The sequence below is a fragment of the Euprymna scolopes genome, chromosome 3 (assembly GCF_053919585.1).
Source record: "Euprymna scolopes isolate OS-2025 chromosome 3, ASM5391958v1, whole genome shotgun sequence".
Classification (NCBI taxonomy): Eukaryota; Metazoa; Mollusca; class Cephalopoda; order Sepiida; family Sepiolidae; genus Euprymna; species Euprymna scolopes.
Window position 1 is genome coordinate 90,770,951 of NC_136484.1, and position 22,296 is coordinate 90,793,246.

Here is a 22,296-nt window from a genome sequence, read left to right on the forward strand (position 1 = left end):
ATATCTAAGTACTCGACCCAAGACGGGAAGCTAATTAAAACCAAAGATACTGTGCGCGATCTGGGAGTAACGTTGGATTCTGATGGTACATTCACCTCCCAGATCGACAAAGTTTGTTCAACTGCACGGAGCCTTTCCAGTTGGATTCTACGCACTTTCAAAACGAGACAAAAAAAAACCTAATGCTGACACTCTGGAAATCGCTGGTGTTGCCGCACTTTGATTACTGTTGTCAGCTGTGGACTCCGGACAGAAAAGGTCATATTCAAGCATTAGAGGCCATCCAGAAGTCGTTTCTAAGAAAGATAACTGGTTATAGTCAATTGAATTATTGGCAACTGCTGGATACGTTGAATATCAAATCGATTCAACGCAGGCAAGAAAGATATTCAATCATCTATACCTGGCGTATGATGGAGAACCAGGTGCCCAACGCTGGTATACAGCACAATATCTCAAAACGTGGCAGAAGGTGTGTGGTACCACCCCTAACCAGTGCCAGGGACAACTGGATCCGACGAATCGAGTTTAAATTCCCGGGGTCCTACGCTCTTCAATTGCCTACCACGTAACATCAGAGAGATCACGAACTGCAAAACAGAATCGTTCAAGTCGGCGCTGGATACCTAGCTGAAGTCTGTACCAGACTAACCTCAGATCCCCGGTTATACCGCTATGAGACGCAGTGAATCCAATAGCTTACGCCACATGCTTGTCTGTGTAAAGAGAGACAGCGAAACGGTGCAGCGGTCTATTGATTCGACGCCGCCTATACCGTCCCAACTGGAGGCCGCTTGCCGCAGTGACCTTGGAGGGCTCTGACCGCCGAAAGACATCACACAAACTCACACAAACTCATGATAATGAGTTGAAAATGGAATTACTAAATTGGTGTACAAATGAAATGGCGGCGGAAAGACGTTAGCCCGCGAAGGAGACGACGAGTGATTCTGCAAAAACGGAATGGACTAAGCCACCGACGGTTACAATAAACGTCGACGAATTTATACAAAAAGCTCGAGAATGTACAGAATTTATTTCTGACACATGAATAAACATAGTTACGAAAATGGATGAGTTTTCGTTCGTAAGAATAAAGCGATCTTAATTATTATTTTTTAAATTTTATGAAATAAACCTATCAATGATTACATTTGATTATATTTGTAATGCACGAACCTCAGGGAAATTTAGAGATAATTCGATATAAAATACAAATCTATTGAGATATGTGCAGAACTGGAGCCGACGACGACCATGATGATGATCGAGGAAATTAATTGGATTTTGAAAATTAAAAGAAATAAGATGTCATTGACCTCATGGCGGGAGAGTAAAAGAGGTGTTGCGGATAATTGGTGTTAGTATAGAAAATTAAGTATCATTTGATATGTTACTTTTTATCCACGTTAGCTATTATAATTAATGAGAAGTCGCCTCTTAGAAATGAAACGCTGTGGGGTTTTTTAAGAGTAAGATTTTTGTTTTTGAGAATAAGAGAGCATTAATGGTAAGTTGGATTTGCAAACCTGATTTGTTAAAGATAATTTGATTTTTGGATTTATAAAGTTTGAACTGTTTGTTGACATTGTTCACTATTAGTTGGTATATTTTAGCCGACCCATTGCTCAATACGATCACATATGAATGCTTTTTTTAATAAAATATTAATTTGTGTATTTTTTAATTTCATAAATCCCCATAATGTTTTTTTACAAAGGAGTCACCACTTATCAAGGCCCAAAGGCCACTTGAGGATAAGGGTTAATGGTTGTACGGAAGTCAGTAGGATAATTTCATAGTAATCATTCGTGGGGGAAATTTGGTAAATTGGATTACTTAAGAGGAACGGCTCATCAAGACATTGTTTACGTTAGACTTGAATACGACCATATTGTAGTCAGCTGGATAGCAGGGAAACGGAAACGAGTTCAACAAGTAAGCTTCGTTCATGGAATCTAAGTTTAGGTTTAGGCACAGATAAAGAGAGGGGGAAATTATTGATAGGTTTCAGCTCGACAAGTGTTTTTCGTGGAAGTTTGGCAAGGGGAGAACCATAGATAAGAGCTCAGACGAGCACTTGCCTTGAAAATAACGATAATGCAAAGAAGGCTCGCAATGTCTCTTCTGTGGGAAAAAGGTTGTATGGGAGAGAAAACGGCATCGCCTACTAGACTACAAAATCTGTTTTAAACTCTGCCAAAGTAGGATAATGTGATTCTAGCAGCTCCTGCCCAGATATGGTAACAGTAACCCATCCAAGGACGTACTTGGCTTTTATACAGATAGAGAATTGCGATATCTACTGATGCGGTAGAATGATCCAACTATTTTTCCATTGACCTTGGTAATGGCTTTTATGTATGTGCTTCATTTCAGATCAGGAGTAAAGGTCAGACCCAGAAACTTGTCAAAACATGGTGCTTCCTCAAAACGAGAACCATTCATTTCAATTGATGCTAGAGGGGGATCAGGGCGTTGATGATGTAAACATAGAAGCTTGGTTTTATATGCATTAAAAGTAACCAGCCACCTCTTCCCTCATTGCACCACATGCTCAAGATCAGAGGAGAGCGAATCAGAGAGAACTTTATCATTTATTGCCTTTGAAGTGTTGGCATAGATAGTAGTGTCATCAGCATAAATATTTACGAATAATCATTGATGTAGATCGAGAAGAGAGTTGGGCCTAGGATTGACCCCCGAGGAACTCTAGCATTAATACTGTCAGCTTCTGATTTCTGCCCATCAACCACTACTTTTAAGAACCTATCAGAGAAAAATAATTTAATAATTGTGAAGACATTTCCAACTTTACTGTAGCTGGAGATCTTGTGGAGTAGACCTTTATGTCATACCCTATCAAAGGCCTTTGATATGTCAAGAACAATTGCCCTAGGAAGGTTGGCTCCGTCGAGAGATTCACTAATCCTATGAGATATAACCGTTAGCACATCAGGTGTAGATCTAGCAGAACGGAAACCATATTGCATGTCACTAAGAAGGTTATTTCTGCTGAGGTGGTTGACTATTTCTCTGTTTAGTGCAGATTCCAGCAACTTACTCATGACACAGGAAACTGAATGGTCTGTACTGAGAGGGAGATGAGTGATCACTTGAATTTTTAAATACGGGGCATACTGATGAGGTTTTCCAGGGTGTTGGGAAGCGATTCTCCTTAAGACAAAGCTTAAACAGTTTTGTAAGTATGGGAGTTAGTTTCAGTTGAAGCTTTTTGAGCAATATAATTGGACTTGTTGTTTTACTGGCATCAAGGTTTTTGATTAGGTTGACAACATTACACACAGATATTTTTATGTTGCATAGCGTGTTTTCTGATACAGGAGGAAATACGGAGAGCTGGCAACCCTGATAGCATAGGGTTGAATATTAACTGCAAAGTTCTGGAACAAGGGTTTGGCTTTTTCCGATGCTGACGAAGTTACATCAGATCCATTGATGAGAGTTGGGATAGAGCACACGCTTCTGTTCATGGCCCTGTTTGTTATTTGCTAAAACTGGTGGGAACCAAGCCGCTGCTCAGCTACTTTGGACTTGACGGGCTGAACATATAACTCTCTCGCACTCTTTATTACTCATTTACAGTGGTTGCTGGCTGTTTCCAAAGCCGCTTTAGTCTCAGTACATCTATTTCGTGGGAAACAATGGAAAAAGTGATTTCTGTGCGAAATGGCAACGACACATTCTGCTGGGTATTAAGTTTTTACTAGAATTTTTTGGAGGGTATGAAGATGTCAATTAACCATTCCGTAAAGTCTTATACTTATATAAAGGACACGTTCTTTTTAAACATAGAACGCAGAGGTATATCTGTTATAAATGTACGGAAGCTATTCCAATCAGCCATAGAGTATCAGTATACTGTACCATGAGAGGTACATCTGAGGACTTATTACAACTGACAGCCTAGTGGTCGGAAGATCCCAGTGGAGACAGAATAGTGGATAAACATAGCTCAGGGCAAGGTGTGAGAAAAAGGTTTACGAGACTTGCATACTGGCCGTCAGTGTCGGACACACACGGATGGGTTCGTAATTTCTATTGATCAAAAGAAAAAAATAATTATTTGTGCCACATCTTAAAAATAATGTTAATATTTTTAATTAGTGAATTTTCACAACATTGTCATCTAGTTAATACTTGTTTCTAACAAAAATAATAAAAATAATTTTAATATTGAAAATTGTAACTCGAACATTTACTAAAATATCAGAAAAAAACAGTATTTGGAAATTTATAAAAATACTGTAAAGTTTTGGACTACATATAAGCAATGTGCAATTGACAAATATCATCTTCTAGCATGCCGCCCGGAATTTCCCGGTCATAAAATACGCTTACATATGATATCTTAATTTATGCGGACTTCGTATTTATTATTATTATTATTATTATTATTATTATTATTATTATTATTATTATTATTATTATTATTATTATTATTATTATTATTATAATTATTATTATTATTATTATTATTATAATTATTATTATTATTATTATTATTATTATTATTATTATTATTATAATTATAATTATTATTATTATTATTATAATTATAATTATTATTATTATTATTATTATTATTATTATTATTATAGTTATTATAATTATTATTATTATTATAATAATTATTATTATTATTATTATTATTATTATTATTATTGTTATAATTATAATTATTATTATTATTATTATAATTATAATTATAATTATTATTATTATAATTATAATTATTATTATTATTATTATTATTATTATTATTATTATAATTATAATTATTATTATTATAATTATTATTATTATTATTATTATTATTATTATAATTATTATTATTATTATAATTATTATTATTATTATTATTATAATTATAATTATTATTATTATTATTATTATTATAATTATTATTATTATTATTATTATTATAATTATTATAATTATTATTATTATTATTATAATTATAATTATTATTATTATTATAATTATAATTATTATAATTATTATTATTATAATTATTATTATTATTATTATTATTATTATTATAATTATAATTATAATTATTATTATTATTATTATTATAATTATTATTATTATTATTATAATTATTATAATTATTATTATTATTATTATTATAATTATTATTATTATTATAATTATAATTATAATTATTATTATTATAATTATAATTATTATTATTATAATTATTAATATTATTATTATTATTATTATTATTATTATTATTATTATAATTATTATTATTATTATAATTATTATTATTATTATTATAATTATTATTATTATTATTATTATAATTATAATTATTATTATTATTATTATAATTATAATTATAATTATTATTATTATTATTATTATAATTATTATTATTATTATTATTATAGCGCAAATTCTCTATTGATTATTATACTGTACCCAATAAATAAAGAAATAATTTCAAAATTAAAAAAAATGACTAGTGTAATCAGCTGGAATCGAAACCGAAACATTCAGCGCTTCAGCCATAATCATTATTTCGTGCTTCAGCCTCCGTCGTTACCGTCTAAGGTATCGCGAAACGGATAAGGCGGTTAAAAATTAAGCGACTTCAAACTAAAAATGTATAAGTACGTATGCTCAGAAGTTAGTCGATTTACTCCTACTATGGCCAACTGTTTTTTAATCAATTTTGTCCCTTGGCAGCTATTTTTACAGACTAAAACCAAACCGAAAGTGTTCTCGAGGTTCAAATACCCTATATATCAAGTTTCAAATCTGTAGACTAAATATCCAACGAGGAGTTTCGTAGAAATGTTTTACACACATACAAAAAAGGTCATATATATATATATATATATATATATATATATATATATATATATATATATATATTAAGCGTAATAGTTAAGTGAAAGCAATCATCTAATAAGAAACCATAAAATTTAATTAATGAACACTTGTTTTTTAAAGGACTATGCAAATTAGTTAACCTTCAAAAAAAAAAAAAAGTCGCTCATATATCCATAACTGAGTATATTAAGAAGTTCGTTGTAATACGTTTTAGATAGAAAATATATGTTCTTAATACCAATGTCAGGGCGAAAAAAAAACTCAACTTTATAGGTATACTAGCATTTCAGACATTTTCATACTGAGCGTATTTTCCAAATCCGAACAAGTTTATAATTTGAAAAAATTGTCTATTAATTTTTAACATTTTTTATTTCATTAGTTAATATTTAAGAAACTCGTTTAAAAGAAATATATAAATGCAATTCTTGATTTCTTTCGACTAACAACAATTCCAGTAAGCTGATATATTAGATTGCTTTTTTCATACTTAAAACGAGTTATGCTATAACAAGAAATGATTTTACGTTTGCTTTTTGTATTTTCAATACTTGTTTGTGTTGTTATTTTATTTTTATTTTTTTATTTAAATTTTTTTCTTTTTTACATACGCCGAGTCCCAAATCACGTAACAACGGGACAATTGGTCAGTAATCGATTTAGCCACGTGGTCACAAATATAAAAGTCGTAGGTCATTTCCCTTTCCGTTCTCTCCGCTGATATGATAATATGTAGCCAGTCATTGCTACGTTAGACTATCGCATTGTTCCCTCACTTTAATAACTCATCCATTGTTTTAAAATGTGGCTTTTTTTCTAAGGACTCAATTTTTGATGTTTTAATGTCAAAATATAGCTGGATCGGTTAAGTTAAACAAATGGAATTTTGGCTAGGAACTTAATTAGACATTGGTTTTAAAATATGCGGACGGTGGCGAAAATAAAAACTAGTGTGGTTGAATGACACAGCGAGAATCACAAGTGCCCATGTAGTAAAAACATGCTTTTGCTCAAATAATAAACTTTATTGGTATTTCGTTCATACAATATTAGATGTGCACGAACAGGGATTGCCCGGTTACTTCTGACTCACCCAGTATTCGCAATGCTACGCTGAAAAAAGTGATTCTCTCTCTCTCTCTCTCTCTCTCTCTCTCTCTCTCTCTCTCTCTCTCTCTCTCGTTGTGTGTGTGTGTGTGTGTGTGTGTGTGGTAATCTATAAGGCCTATTATCAAACAGTGTTAAGGGAATAAACAGAATCGCGTGCGGATAAGTTGCAATCTTCGTCTGTCGAAAAGCTCTGTGTCGGCATAGAGAATGTTGTTTACGTGAAACGGAACCGTGGCCTTAAATTGTTGCAATAGCAGGGCTGCTTTCTTCATTACAAAGCAACTTAATACATAAAATTCTTTAACCCACAACGACAACGTTTACAGTTTTCATGCTGTGTGTCGTTTACAATCTTGCCATAACCGATGAGAACGATATACGCAAAGACAGAAACAAAAGAATGGCACTTGCCTATAACCTTACAAGGACACAGACGAGAATGGGTTTTCTGAATATAAACAAGAAACAATACGTTTTAAATGCGTATATTCAATCTGCATGTTTGGCGTTGAAAAAATATTTCAAAATTAAGCATAACAAACAAAAATGCTATTTTAAACTTAAGTGTAACAGACCATCGAAATTATTATTTTAAACGTAAGCATAATAAATAAAAATGCTATTTCAAACTTAAGCATAATAGACCAACGAACATAATTTTAAACTTAAACGTGATATTTTTTAAAGGAGATCACCATTTATCAAGGTCTGAAGGCCATGAGAGGATAAGAGTTAATTATTGTACGCTGGTCACTGAGACAACAGCGTAGTGATTGTTAGCGGTGGAAATTGGGTAGAATTTTATTATTTAAGGAGATGGCTCAACAAGAACTTGTTTACATTGGACTTGAAGACGATCATATTCTAGTCAGCTGGGCAGTTCTAAGAAAGAAGTTTTGTTCATGGAATTCATGTATAGATTTAGGCACAGATAGAGAGAGGGGGGATTGTTGATAGTTGCTGTAGCTAGACAAATGATTTTTGTGAACGTTTGGCAAGGAGGACTATAAATTGAAGCTGAAACAGTTACTTGCTATGAAAATAACGATAGAGCAGACACGGACTGGTAACGTCTCTTCTGTGGGAAAGAGGTTGCATGGAGGAGAAAATTGCATCATCTTTTAAGTTTCAAAGCCAGTTTGGAACTTTGTCGAGGCAAGATAGGATGTTCCAGGCAGTTCCTGACCAGATGTGGCAGTAGTACTCTATTTGAGGATGCACCTGACTCTTATACAGGTGGGTCATTGTATTGGGAGTGAGATACCTTCTGGGGCGAAGAATGACACAACCACTTTTCCAGCGGTCTTTGCAACAGATTTAATGTAAGTTTTTCATTCCAGGTTGGGCGTGAAGGTCATACCCAGAAGCTTGATACAGTAAGAAATTTCTTTAAGAAGAGAGCCATTCATATTAATTGAGGCCAAGTGGTGATCAACCCTATCAAATGCCTTTGATATGTCAAGAGCTATTGCTCTAGAGAAACATTCCCCGTCAACAGATTCACTAATCCTATGTGAAATTACAGCGAGTAGATATCGCAGGATGGAAACTATATTGCATGTCACTGAGTAGCTTGTTTTTGCTGAAGTTGTCGATACGTTTAAATATGATATTTTAATTCATAGAGATTTCGTATTTCTTACTATAGAGCCAATTCTCTATTTATTATCGTATTGTACACAATGTATAGTCGTAATTTCAAAAGTAAAAACAAAAATATTACTTAGACGTCAGATAGAATCGAAACTAAAACATGATACTTTTGTCTGGAGGAAAATTTCTACGGCTACTTGTTTAATGTAAGGATATAAGTTCTGAATTAAATTATGTACATTTACAACAAAATTTAATATTTGATCAGTTTTTTTCCTTAATTCATGGATTTTCAATGAATGGCTCATCTCGGAGAAAATGGTATTAGCAAAATAGATGTGGGTAATTATAAATTTTGTTTATTAGCACATAAATTGAAAATTACATTAAGAATGATAGTTTGAAAAGGATACTCCATCATTGAATGAATATATATATATATATATATATATATACTGTGTAAGCAAAATCAAGACTTCAAAAGGGGTGTTGATGGCAACAAAAAATGTATTTCATTTTACATTACAATTGTTTCCATGTCCAGTCGACAATTTCAAACATTATATCGTTTGAAAATTTTCAAAAACCAGCATTTCTTCAGACTTTATGAATAAAAACACTTTTGACAATAGAGCATTTTTGAAGAGAAAGAAAAAGAAAGAAAAAGGAAAAATTCCCTTAACGGAAAAAGCATGTGAGAAACATTTAGCTTTGCGGTAACTACGAAAAAGACCATTTAAATATTAATATATCACCTAATTTTCGTATCCTTATTTAAGAACAGAGTCATGAGAAGTTTCCACAGAAAACCCTTATTTAAATTTTTTTGTTATATATATATATCCCATTCGTTCAGTTCCTAAATTAGATTTCGCTGTTTCTTTATTTCCCATAGTTAATTTTTTTATAAAAAGAATATTTTAATTGTTATTTCTATATTTATAATATGGCCGTAACAACCTTGCAATAACGTTACGGTTAATTTTCGTATTAGTGGCAAGTAATGTTTACAGATTATCGTGATTTTAGTACGTAGTTTTAAGACCATTTTAGGTTTAATGTTTAATTGAATATGAGAATAAAGAAAAAGACTGTATTATATATGTAAATCCTTGTACAACAGTTCGAGTAAAGGATTCTAATCTATTTATTATTATTTAATGTTTTAAAATTCATTTTTGGCTTAAAACTTCTTGGTATACGAAAATTACTGGATTACACGAACTCAGTATATTACATATATGTCTCTCTCTCTCTCTCTCTCTCTCTCTCTATATATATATATATATATATATATACACATATATATTACTGAAATGGTGTTTGCGTCCTGTTTATTATTTATTTATTTGTTTATTTACTTTACTTATCGTTTTCTTTTTACTGTTTCTTTTGCTTTTACGGGTACTTTTAAAATCTGTGTATTCTTACATATATTTTCTTACTTATGTGGGTTTGTGTATGCTCTTAGTTCTTGCCTTGAAAGGTCTCGACGTGTACGTGCAAATACATAATCGTACATACCTGCTTGGCTTGTCCAGCGGATATCTTCTTGGACGCTGGTCTCCCATCTCGTGGGGAGTGGTCAGTGCTGCAGACAGACGCATTGATAACACAAGATGGATTTGAAGCTTCAATTCTTTTATTAAAAGGCAAGCCTATATCTGGAACCCATGGTTGTCGGAGACCCAAGATTTACCATCTGCATCATCTGCAGTCCAAAACCAACTCTCAGCCTATGTGTCCGTCAACCGGAAGCCTACGACCACAATTTCCGTTACCCCTAATTTCCGGTGTACGTTACCCCTAATTTCCGGTGCATCTAATCTAGGTCATTAAAGGTGACTGAGTTTGATGGATGTCAAATCTAACCTTCTCTGACCCTGCTAAATCACTGATGGGAAACCCAAAATGCTGATATAACTTCTATTTCTAAAAACTCATCATTTAAGCTGAGATTCCCAGTACTACGTATATATAACACTTTCTCTGCGTGTATTTTTGTGTCAGTTTATTCTCTATAAATTTCACACATGTATCTCGGAGTGTTCTTAGGTAGGTCTTATATCAGAATGCCTCTGATAACTATTTTATCTTGATATATAATAAAATGACTACAGAAATCCCCCTCTGGACCTTAGTATCGTAGGTTTGCAACAACAGATACCACATACAACTTCAATACATCTAGGCTAATAGCCACTATCTTATGTAGCTTTCGAACATCATTTTAGACGAATTCAGTCGTGATAATAAAATGCTACATTGCATCCTACGAGCAACATCATCACAATCGCGACATCTTTAGATGAAGGAATCCCTATTTTTTCTCTAAATATTCAGTCTTCCACTGCTACCAGTTGTCACGGGAGCGAATTCTACAGGTTACACAGATACTGTGATTACACCGATCATAACTCGCTTATAAGTACATAATCTTTCGAATTTCCGATTCATAAATGATAAAGGCTTCCTAGGCAAAACCCATCCATTCTGATTGGCTGAGCTCTGAAATTTCTTATATTACATCCAGTTCTACGCCTTATAAACGAACGCTTACTAACATTAAAATATGGCATCACTAAGAAACATATTACTATGTCTTCATCAAAACAATAAAAAAGATTAAACACCCCTTGCTTTCGAGGGTGTTTTTTTTACCATTAAACAGACTACGGGTAGATTGGTGATATTTCAAACCGACGCATTTCATATATATTTATATATTGAAGATTTTAGCTCCCAAAAATTTGCGTCATTTATATTAAGATTTTTCCTTAAAAAAGACAAAAAAAATTAAAAATTTGCAGAAGTTTATTTGTAAATTATTTTATCTTTTTCGGTGCGACTGGCTGAAATTAAATGGTTTTCCTGTTTTATGATAATGCTTATCGCATGTAAAATTGTCGACGACAAATAGTTTTTATGTAATAACATTATACTTTCCAATAACGAGCCAAAAAAGCGCACAGGTGCGTGTTGTTTTGCTTATGGCCAGACTTGTTGTTTAGCTTATGGCAAAAAGGGGCAATATTTTCAATATCACTCCTTTTTTTTTGTCTGATGAGGTGGTCTCCTTGAATTAGGATTCCACTGAAACATGTGTGCACATGTATAACCAACAATATATATATGTATATATATGCATATATATGTATATATATATGTATATGTATATATATATATGTATATATATGTATATATATTGTATACTAAACAGACTGTCGCGTAAAATGTTACGTCCGTTGAATTTTTCAAAATATTAATTTCTTGTACAGATATTTGTTTGTACAGAATGCAAGGGCATGAAGTTATTCGTGGTATGATTACTTCCCTTTAAATTATAAGAATATTTGAGGAGTAAAGGAAAAAAACTCACCACTTAAAGACATTTCTTAGAATAAATATTTTCAAAAAGAAAGTGACTCAAAATAAAATATATGCAAGCAAATAACATATAGTGGAAGGATTGAATTGACAAAAATAGGCTAGTTCGAATCAAATATCGATAATATGCTTCTGAACTTTTGAGATGGGGATTGATGATTAGTATTATTTGGATTATTTGGATTCTGATATTGACACTCAAAATACAATTGCGAATTACTGAGGAATTGTCTACCCAATCATGGCCTACGGAACTAGAACATGCTACTCTCGTGGATGAAGTAAAAGTTCAACAGAAAGGTGCACAAGTTTGACAATTGTGGTTACATCGACTTAACGGTTACATCGACTTAACGTTGTGCACATAATCTGAATAATCCAAATAATACGAAGTAATAATATACAGACTTTGAAAATCCAGTCATCATCATATCATATGAATCCAAAGATTCTAATGTTGGCATTGTTTTTTTTATACATTTTTTTGGTCCCCCAACAAAAAGCGGGGGATCTGTAAATTCACTTTTGTCCGTTCATCTGTCCGCACTTTTCTCAATAACTACACCTTAGAATTGTTTTAAATTTTGCACAAGCATTAAACATGATATGAGTAAAAAAAAAACAACAGAACGGATTTTCCGGGAAAACTCTAGTTGGGCCCACCCTGAAGGGTGCCTTTCGGGTTAAAATAGCTAAAATTGACACTTTTGTGCTTATTAAAAAAATTGATGCCTTGGATTTTTATAAAACTTTCTTAAAAGTTGTAACTAACTGATTTCTATATAATTTTGTTTGTCTATACTTCACGAAAACTCTTGGGTGTGCCCCAAGGGCTCTTTTAGGATTTATAAAACACTCCATTTTTTTTTTTTTTTTTTTTTTTTACTATTTTACGATATCTATCCAAAATTTTCTGTGTATGTCTATTTAGCAGCTTTGCATGGCGCTGAACTCAAATTTAAATATTAAAGCCTTTTGTTGGGGACTTTTGTGGCTAAATGGTGCAGAACTCAAATTTTCATATGTTAAGGTCTAATCGTTTGGTCATTTTCACCAAGATTTGACGTCCCCGGGGGACTTTTGGGGTTAAATGGGGATGAGCAAATGCTGGACGACTTAGTCAGTTTTTTATGCCTCGTTCACCGTGCACTCATGGAGGACCATGCACGCTTGTTGAAGTGAGCATTCTTTCTTAAAATAGATTGGGTTCTTACGGGAGGGACTACGAGAAGGTTGCTTACAAGTAAAAGTGATTTTTTGTAGAACGAACTGGATTCGAACTTGGAACACCCAGAGCGTCAGTCCGTATCGTTAGCTATTAGACCGCCGTCATTTCACCCAAATCCGGTAAGTTAAATTTAAAATTTAACAGTTTAAAGAACAGACAAGTGCAAAATATATCCATTAAATAAACATAAAAATAATGAACATAAACATAAAAATTTAATTCAAATTGACGAATCGTTAAAAATTTTTTCTTAAGAAATCTAGACAGTATATTTTTTTCTTCCTTCGTTTCATTCTAGTGGTAAAGCCTGGCACGTTTTCAGAGGTTGGAGATTGAGGTTGAATAAGGTTCAAATGTTCGATAACAGTGTGAAGCGTTGGTCGTAAGCGTAGGTCAAGATAATAATAGAAAATCCACTGTTTCATAAATGAGTATGTTTAATTTAAAAAATATTGCTCTTGTCTGGTCTTTAAACTGTTAAATTTTAAATTTTGAATACCAAGTGCTTCTTAAACAGTGGATTTCCGATAGGATAACTTTATATGTTAGATAAAAAAAAAAAATAAACACTGTTAATGTTTCTGTGGTTGTAATGAATAAAAGAAAGACATGTCCCACTTATGAATAGAACAATTACAATAACTTTTCAGTGCAGCTTTGAGACTAGGATTCAATCTGGTTAAACCGTATATATTTCTATTATGCCACACCAGCTGGTACATTCGTAATTTCCAGGCAATATACAATTGCACACATGTCGGCTACATCTTTCATTGCCAACACTCACGCTTTCTGTTTTATTGATTCAATTTAAATAAGCTTAGCAATATAGTCGATGATATGATTTGAATTTTGTTTTTCCAACCCATAGATAACTTAATTATTTCATTTAACAGTGATATTACCTATGCACACACGTGTGTCCAGCACAGAGCAAGGTTATAAAAACCATATCTACATATTAATACGATAGCGTGTGTGTTCTTTTGTGTGTCACTCTTACATCCGGATTGTTTAATTATTATGTTCTTCTGTCTTGTCATAAATAATTTTATCAAGAATTCTTCATAAGTTTTGGTTTCGGTTTCGACTATAGCTGATGGCACTTAAATCATCTATTATTTATAAATAATCTTATCAAGAATTCTTCATAAGTTTTGGTTTCGGTTTCGATTATGGCTGAAGGAACTGAAGTTTGATATATATATATATATATATATATATATATATATATATATATATATATATATATATATATATCATAAGTTTTTATTTCAGTTTCGATTCAAGGTAATGCACCCAAGTCATATGGATATATGTTTTGTTTTTTTTTTATTTTGGAAATCGCAACTTTATAACATATTAAAATCGATAGAACATTAACTATATAATAACATATACAAAGTCTACCAAAATTAAAATATCATATTTAAGCGTAATTTACGACTGGGCTTTACCGGGCGTTCGTGCTAGCTTAGATAAATACTTTTGCAGTTTTAACAAAAAAGCTACAATAATATCAGAGCGTGTCCATTTACACTGAACATCTACAGAATGTCAACATCAACACATTACATTAGAATGAGTCCCGGTGGAATTTCCACGGGTCCCACTAGTTTACATTATTTGAACTGCTGTTTTCATCTTGGGTGTTATTTTCACGATATTTTGACTAACGTCCTATCTTCTTAAAATACGTCTTTCCAAACTCAGAAATCTTTATGTTGGTATTTAAGATCTTTTCTATCATACGTAGATGTGACACAAGGTTAGAAGGTGGGCAGAATCAAGTGTGAAGCACTCTGGCCTATTATAAATTATCTGGGCAGCCCCATCGACATGACCGGCCAAGGCACTTCAGGCAATAAACAATAAACTTACTCCACTTAAAAGATTAGAAACAAAGCTTGAAGAGGTAGACCTCCAAGAACTAATAAGGACGAATACCTCAGCTCAACAGATAAAAAAAAAACAACGAAATGACCAAGTTCCTGTCAGACTGATTGCAAGATTGGAACCTCTATTAGTATGTCCGACAATATTATGCAAAACTCAGAAATCTAAACCAAATTTCAAACTGAACCTCTTAATTAATCCATTTGGGTAGATTGTTTTCGTTCAGTCAGCCATGACCATGTAAAAGAAGTAATTTTCATTTTATTAATGGTTTGTATCGAACCTAAAACCTCCAGATGAACACGTGGTGCAATGGATAGAGGTATTAAGTGATAATCATTTCTAAGTGACAGTTTTCTCATGGTTGAAGGTCCAATCCTAACTGCAAGCTATATTAACTAAAAATAAAATTAAAATGTGTATCCTTTGAATTCTTTGAACTACTGTTCTGATCTTTAGTGTTTTTTTTGTTTTTTTTTTTATAACGCTTCAGTCTATGTAATCTCCGATCTTCTTCAAGTGTATCTTGTTGAACTTTGGAATCTTATCTGCTGAACTTAGGAGTCCTCAAATGGATAAATAATTGGTAAAATTCAGTTGTAAGTTACACTCTTCTGAAGGTTGAAGATTTAATCCTCAGTACAGATGACACTAAAATACAATTGCGAATTAATTAAGATTTCTACCAAATCATGACGGAATGAGAGCATATAATGATAAGTAGTAAGATTGTACATCTAGGAAACAAAATATGTTTAAGGCTCCTAAACTCCATACTAGAATTCTCCGTGGCATAGTGGATAGAGTATTTGGTATGTAAAGCATGCTACCGTCGTTGATTAAATTCACGGTTCCGTTTTAAATTCCGTGCAGTTCAGCAGAACGATTCCTGAGTTTGACAAGATACACTTAAAGAAGGTCGGAGGAGACATCGGCCGAAACGTTGTGAGAATAACACTCAAGATGAGAATAGCAATCCGAATAACCCAAATAATATGAGTTTTTCATTAATATTGCTATATTTTTGTTCACGTGTAAAATATTTAAATCAATTTTTTATTGTTGTGTTGTTGACATGAAACGTTTATCTCGTGTCTTCAATTGCTTTGATGCTATTTATAAGGTCGTTCTTTTATTTGCCAATGGCTTCTTCACTAAGCCATATTTAGATAACACCCGAATATGAAGCAAAACAAAATTATTCAGACATGCGCACTATAACAATATAGATTATCTGATATGATTATGAAATGTCTACAAAGAGAACAATAGCGTTCGTTATGTAATTTTTTTTAACACTTTAGATAAACAAGGCTGTGTTTTATGCGTGTAAATGGAATTATGTTTTGTGGGAGTCAAATAAAAAATATACCTATTTATTATATTGATTTGTACTGCCTTTTGTAGTTTATGTCAGTTTGGAATTTTCCTAAATATTCCATCAGGTATACTTTTTTTTATTACATTTTTTTATTACATTTTCACCCCAAACAAGGCACATTGACACTGTGGTGTAGGGGGCTACTATCAGGGGCAGCAACTACTTGGGCACTATGTTGGGATTTGGGCAGCAAGATGTCGGTTCACGTTACACTTGAACTTCTGCATGTCAGTACAGTTGGGGAAGCAGGGACCTGGAATGGAATTCCAGAGTCTAGCGGTTCTGGGGAAGAAACTACTGGAGTAGCAAGATCTTTTACATCTAGGGATCTCTACTGTGTGGGGGTGGGATTTAGCTGCCTTTCGGATTTGTCGAGGGTGTCTACGTCGTGGGGGCACAAGTGTCTGCAATCCCTCAGAGCATTCATCATTAAAATACTTGTAGAACAGGCAGAGGGATGCAACGTTTAGTCGAGGCGACAGAGACTGAAGCTTAGATGCCAGTTAAGGACCTATCAGATTGGTGACTCTCTTTTGAACCTTGTCTAGGAGCGAGAGACTAGTAGCAGATGCACCAGCCCAAATGTGACAGCAATACTCCATACATGGGCGAATGGTGGCCTTATAGAGGTACAGGATACTTTCAGGTGTCAGTAGTTTTCTAAAAAATGTACTTTAAATTAGTCTAGAAAAATATTAAATTAGAATATCATTCCTCGTTTTGATTGCTATTTCTGAAAATTTTATTTTCACTAAATAACTAAAAGAAGCTTTAAAAAAGCAAGGCTTGTAGTGAGCTTTTCTTCCACATGTAAGAAAGAAAGCAAAACATATTTTTATGTGCAAAAAGAAAGAACAACAAATGCTGGTAATAATATTGAATTATCTCACCTTGACGCTGCTATTCTGAATCCAAAACAAAAAGCCGACATTAACAAAACTGCACCAAACAGTCATAATTTAAAAAAAGAAAAAAGGTTTCATAAAATATTTTTAAGTAAAATTTTATAATTATATTTTATAAAAAATTGCTGAAATAATTTTTAAATGAAACTTAAATATGAATTGATTACTGAAAACCATCAAATAATTCAAATTAAAAATCGATTTTTTTTATGTTAATTCGGCCAAGACACATCATGTAAAAATATATTTTTTAGATTTATTTTGAAATAAAAAGAACAGTGTAAAAGTGTAATGGTTCAGTAAATAATAGACCCTCTCCATAACACTAATATCAAGAAGTTTTCTGAATGTAACTTGGACATTACTGGCAGCAACGATTCACATTGAATACAAAGCACATCTTTAAATTTATCAAGAAGGCCGATGCTGACTTGGCATTATGCAACAATAAATTTATTATCTGCTCTCCAGCCATCTACTTAAAAATGTATACATGATGCAACAATATTTATAATTTGCATTATTAATTTGGAGCCCTACTCCTGTTCAAAACACTGGGCATCTGGAAACTGTTCCGACGCGTGCAAACAAGCGAAGACTCTCCATGTGAAACCATAAACCCGATTAAAAAGAAATTCAGATCGTGTGACAAACATAAGAGAAATTTAACTTGAACTCTGCACACACTAACAATTATTGGGTTTCTTGCAAAAATAGTCACAAAGACTTTGATGTAATTTGCAGGCGGTTATAAAATGAGTTTCAAAAGATATATAAAGAGACAAAGAGGGCAGAATAAAGCTTGTGTTCTTTCTAGTTCTTTCTGACGCCAAGAATTTCTATATCAAAATAAACCCCTTACCAATAACATCCATAATTTCCTGTCTGGACGGTTGCCTTAAATATTCATTGAAGATAGATTGTTTTTTATTTTTATTTTTTTTTTTTTTAAATTTATTACTCTCACTTTTTAGACTCTGTCATCTATGTTAAGCCAATTTAGATGGCAAGCATAACAAACAAGAATACGTCCTTGACAATCAGTCCAGCAAAGTGTAGGTTATTTTGACGGAGATGCCCTTGCTCTATTGGGCTGAGGTATAGTTTTATGCAGTTCTAGGACGTCCACTTTCCTAGGCATTATCTCCTCTCTTTGATAAGGGACTTGTTTAACACCAATAATCTGAAATGCCTTTACCAAGGAATGTCGAGAGAGCTGCTAAGGTCTTTTTTGTAAGACAAAGTGCATCTCTTCTTGTTTGCTGACTTTTCATTCCTCACTTTCTGACCTTGTGTCATATTTTCCAATGGTGGGAGGGACGCAAATACTATTCACCGTTTTTAGATGTGACCTTGCAGCTCTATAAGAGAGATTTTGTTCATCCATCTGTCTGTCGTGTTTTAGTTTAAAATAGATTAGTATTGCTAAAAACATAGATTAAATGGACGCATCTATTATTATGTTAAAGCTAAGTTAATTCACATTTGATTCATGGAGGCGTTTTTGTACATATAATGTAACCGAGTAAGTTTACATAAACAGATGTATCTTTAACGTTGTTATATATACAGTGTGTCGACTAGTGGTTAGATTGTATACGTGCGTATATACGTGGCATAGTCATCTACATGACGTGTGTGTATACGTCTGTTCGTCTCTGACATCTAGCGTTGTGATCGTCTATCTAGAGTTCGCTGTGTCTGTATGCACATTTAAATACAATTCATAATCGGGCAATACTATACATAAATATCTTTACAGCACAAAGGACGAATAATATTTATTTGGGGTTTCAACATCTGGTCAATCGGGAACGTATCTGGTTCATCTTTGGTCTCGTTTGACGGAAATCTGCAGTGGAAATTCTCTACAGGAAACGACAGAGCCTCTGGTTTTATTTTCCGCAACTTCTTTATTCAAGAGTGTTTTCCCCCCTTTTGGAGAGTTGCAATGCTGATTCTGACTATCGCCACTTCTGACCCTCTTTACTTTGAGCCATCACGATCTGAAAACCGTCTTTGTCCCTCTCTCAACTACGACAAACTTTACTGTATCTTTCCACGTATCTCAAAAAGACCATTTCTCCTTCTAAATGACGTCATTAGTATAAGTTACTAAGATAATCGCCTAATGTTTTTACAAGTCATTATTTCTAAGTTGTCAACTATGTTATGACAACATTTTAAAGTTACATTCCTTAATTGATGTAAATAAATATTTATTCCAAATATTTTGATTTTTCTAAGACATATTTTAGCTGACAAAAGTTTTTGGTTTGAATAATCATACTAATCGTCGACCAGCACACCTAATCAATATCTAACATATTTTAATCACACAAAATCCATGTTAAAATATTATTTTTTAGTTGTATGATTAAAGTTGTTTGAAAAACTTTCATTTTAATTATTGTAATCAGCTGTAATCTGCAATTCATTAAGTGATCAATCTTGCTCTATCTTTCTAATTATCACTTTTACCTTCTATCGCTATGTATTACTTAAATCCTTAATATTGTTTTAAACGTCGTCTATTAGTTTATATTTAATCTGTAGGAAAAAGTGACGAAGAGAGAGAGAGAGAGAGAGAGAAATAGATGAGAGAGAGGGGGGAACTCTTCATAAAATATTATCATAAATAGCAGCTTATATAATTTGATTATTTCAAACATTTTTTTTTTAAGTTTTTTTATCTCCCTCTCATGGCGGTATGATGTGACAGAAGGGTCAGAAAGTGAGATATGAAAAGCATACATCCTAAAGAAAGGGACTGACCGGCAAAAAAAATGCCTAGGTAGCCCCATTGACATTCCCCAGTAGAGGCGCTTCAGATGATTAGCAATAAACTAACCCCTTTCTCAAACAGTGTGAATGCAAAATCTGAGTTGATGGACCTTCTAGAACTGAACAGAACAAGAGACATATCTCAGTCAATAGGGAAAAAGCCATCTCTACAGTGGCGTATACTCTAGAAAATATCAATAAACACAGCATGCTGAACAAATAACAATGACGAAGAAGATTTTATAAAATATACAATTTATTAACAGAGATATTAATAAACAAGTACTAAAAATAAACAAGAGGAAATAAACAAGATATTGGCAGGAGGGAAAGGGGATAATATTTTGTTCAGAGCAGATAAAGTTTTTAGGAATTAAACAAATTCAAAGTGTCAAGACGTTGGTATGAAAAGAAATAATATTTTGCCTTAAAGTAGACAGAGTGTCTGAGAATAAAAACCTCTGCCACACGTGGTCAGTAGACAGATAAATGGAAGAACAACATTTTCGGGCGATCAGCCATAAAGCAAACAGAAATCCATTGAATGGGGAGGGACAGCGGCGGGGGATATGCCCATTATAGAAAGTTTTTAAATCTCTTAAAAGTGATTAACTACTTTACGTTTCTTTCTTTTTTTTTTTTTTTTTTTCTTAATTAAAAAAAACAATGTGAAAATGGTTTTAGGCTGTCTCATATTTTCAGAAAATATCTCTTAAATAATTTCTTTAACTGCTTTTGACAGGAGTAATTATCTTACCCGTGTCACGATAAGATAATTTAGCAAACATAAAGGCTAATAAATTTAAATACGACTTTTTAATATCCAATTCTGTCTTTCTATTGGGTTGAAAAAGTTCTGGCGGTATTTCTAATTTTAATTTCAAATGATATATTTCCAAACAAGTTTTCGTTATAATACCTTTGTACCTTTGATTTAGATATCGTTTTAAAGATCGTCTTGCGCTCTATCTTATCGTTTAAATTACAATCGTTTTAAAACAATTGTGTCTTCTTTTCAGAACGATGAATACAAGATGAAAAAGTAAAAGCGCAATTTTCTTATTTCAATTCAAGCTACGCCGAAAAGTTGCTGAAACAGCTCGCGATATCAACGAAGCGTTTTGCCATAACCACTACTGAACGAAAAGCACAATGGTGGTTTAAGAAATTTTGTGGCAGCGACGAGAGTTTTGAATATGATGAGCGTAGTTGTCGACCATCGGATTTTAACAGCGATTAATTAAGAGCCTTAGTTGAAGCCAATCCACGCACAACTGTTCGAGAACTTGCTTCTTAATTAGACGCAACGTCTACGACGGTTTCCAACCACGTGGGTTCTTTACGACAACCGGCGACGCTCAGCTCAATGGTTAGATGCCAACAAAGCTCCACGACACTTCCCGAAGCTAGAGGTGCATCAAAAGAAGGTCATGCTGAGTGTTTGGTGGTTTGCGACTGGTCTCATACATCACAATCGTTTAAATGCAGGTGAAACCATTACGGCAGAGAAGTACTGTCAACAAATGGATGAAATGCATCAGAAACTTCGACAACAACACCCAGAATTAGTCAACAGAAAAGTCCCAATTCTTCTCCACGACAATGCCCGACTCTTCACCAACTAAACCGACCTTGCAGAATTTGAACGAATCAGGCTACAAAACTGCATTATCAGCCATACTCTCCAGACCTCTCAACTACCGACTACCACTTTTTCAAGCATCTCGAAAACTTTTTGCGTGAGAAATGCTTCAAAAACCCAGGTGAAATCAAAAACGCCTTCAGCGACTTTATCGCCACCAGAACGCAAGATTTTTACGTTACTAACATAAATACGCTTGTTTTGTGTTGGCAAAAGCATATTGATTCTGATGGTGCTTATTTCGATCAATAATATTTTGGTTGAGCCGAGATATGTTCATCTAGATTGAAAAGTTAAAAACCGCAAAAACGTTTTTGTCAACCTGATACAAAAGTGATATTTTCAAAATAAAAGCAAATCTATCTCTAAACTGATAACTTATATGTGTGTGTATATTTCTTATTACTATGTGACTAACATACGTTTTGATTTTTGATTAAGTATTAATCGATCATTTATTCCAATTATAAGTGCAATGACGCAAAGTACCAAGACGAACTTTTAA

At 33.0% G+C, this 22,296-nt stretch overlaps 1 long non-coding RNA gene across 2 annotated transcripts in view; it reads left to right on the top strand.

Moving 5' to 3' along the window:
* LOC145257482 (uncharacterized) overlaps positions 1 to 22,296 on the top strand; it is a 243,982-nt gene that overhangs the window by 40,312 nt on the left and 181,374 nt on the right. The gene's annotated exons all lie outside the window — the stretch shown is intronic.